Genomic DNA, 2173 nt, shown 5'->3' with positions numbered 1-2173 from the left:
AAGGAAAAGCTGTCTTGTACCATTGCATTTTTCTCCCAAACGAAGGACACTAGAAAGAAAATTTTAAAGCCTCCTGTTAGGCCATCATCTACACGACATAGCCCTGAATTTTCCAATGCGCAGCTCTTTGCAAAAGAGAGATATTGGCAAGGAAAAGCTGTCTTGTACCTTTGCATTTTTCTCCCAAACGAAGGTCACTAGAAAGAAAATTTTAAAGCCTCCTGTTAGGCCATCATCTACACGACATAGCCCTGAATTTTCCAATGAGTAGCTCTTTGCAAAAGAGAGATATTGGCAAGGAAAAGCTGTCTTGTACCTTTGCATTTTTCTCCCAAACGAAGGACACTAGAAAGAAAATTTTAAAGCCTCCTGTTAGGCCATCATCTACACGACATAGCCCTGAATTTTCCAATGCGCAGCTCTTTGCAAAAGAGAGATATTAGCAAGGAAAAGCTGTCTTGTACCTTTGCATTTTTCTCCCAAACGAAGGTCACTAGAAAGAAAATTTTAAAGCCTCCTGTTAGGCCATCATCTACACGACATAGCCCTGAATTTTCCAATGCGTAGCTCTTTGCAAAAGAGAGATATTGGCAAGGAAAAGCTGTCTTGTACCTTTGCATTTTTCTCCCAAACGAAGGACACTAGAAAGAAAATTTTAAAGCCTCCTGTTATGCCATCATCTACACGACATAGCCCTGAATTTTCCAATGCGTAGCTCTTTGCAAAAGAGAGATATTGGCAAGGAAAAGCTGTCTTGTACCTTTGCATTTTTCTCCCAAACGAAGGACACTAGAAAGAAAATCTTAAAGCCTCCTGTTAGGCCATCATCTACACGACATAGCCCTGAATTTTCCAATGCGCAGCTCTTTGGAAAAGAGAGATATTGGCAAGGAAAAGCTGTCTTGTACCATTGCATTTTTCTCCCAAACGAAGGACACTAGAAAGAAAATTTTAAAGCCTCCTGTTAGGCCATCATCTACACGACATAGCCCTGAATTTTCCAATGCGCAGCTCTTTGCAAAAGAGAGATATTAGCAAGGAAAAGCTGTCTTGTACCTTTGCATTTTTCTCCCAAACGAAGGTCACTAGAAAGAAAATTTTAAAGCCTCCTGTTAGGCCATCATCTACACGACATAGCCCTGAATTTTCCAATGCGTAGCTCTTTGCAAAAGAGAGATATTGGCAAGGAAAAGCTGTCTTGTACCTTTGCATTTTTCTCCCAAACGAAGGACACTAGAAAGAAAATTTTAAAGCCTCCTGTTAGGCCATCATCTACACGACATAGCCCTGAATTTTCCAATGCGTAGCTCTTTGCAAAAGAGAGATATTGGCAAGGAAAAGCTGTCTTGTACCTTTGCATTTTTCTCCCAAACGAAGGACACTAGAAAGAAAATTTTAAAGCCTCCTGTTAGGCCATCATCTACACGACATAGCACTGCATTTTCCAATGCGCAGCTCTTTGCAAAAGAGAGATATTGGCAAGGAAAAGCTGTCTTGTACCATTGCATTTTTCTCCCAAACGAAGGACACTAGAAAGAAAATTTTAAAGCCTCCTGTTACGCCATCATCTACACGACATAGCCCTGAATTTTCCAATGCGTAGCTCTTTGCAAAAGAGAGATATTGGCAAGGAAAAGCTGTCTTGTACCTTTGCATTTTTCTCCCAAACGAAGGACACTAGAAAGAAAATTTTAAAGCCTCCTGTTAGGCCATCATCTACACGACATAGCCCTGAATTTTCCAATCCGTAGCTCTTTGCAAAAGAGAGATATTGGCAAGGAAAAGCTGTCTTGTACCTTTGCATTTTTCTCCCAAACGAAGGACACTAGAAAGAAAATTTTAAAGCCTCCTGTTAGGCCATCATCTACACGACATAGCCCTGAATTTTCCAATGCGCAGCTCTTTGCAAAAGAGAGATATTGGCAAGGAAAAGCTGTCTTGTACCTTTGCATTTTTCTCCCAAACGAAGGTCACTAGAAAGAAAATTTTAAAGCCTCCTGTTAGGCCATCATCTACACGACATAGCCCTGAATTTTCCAATGCGTAGCTCTTTGCAAAAGAGAGATATTGGCAAGGAAAAGCTGTCTTGTACCTTTGCATTTTTCTCCCAAACGAAGGACACTAGAAAGAAAATTTTAAAGCCTCCTGTTAGGCCATCATCTACACGACATAG

The sequence above is a fragment of the Pseudophryne corroboree genome, unplaced genomic scaffold, assembly GCF_028390025.1.
Source record: "Pseudophryne corroboree isolate aPseCor3 unplaced genomic scaffold, aPseCor3.hap2 scaffold_493, whole genome shotgun sequence".
Taxonomy (NCBI): Eukaryota; Metazoa; Chordata; class Amphibia; order Anura; family Myobatrachidae; genus Pseudophryne; species Pseudophryne corroboree.
This window is presented reverse-complemented; position numbering follows the sequence as displayed.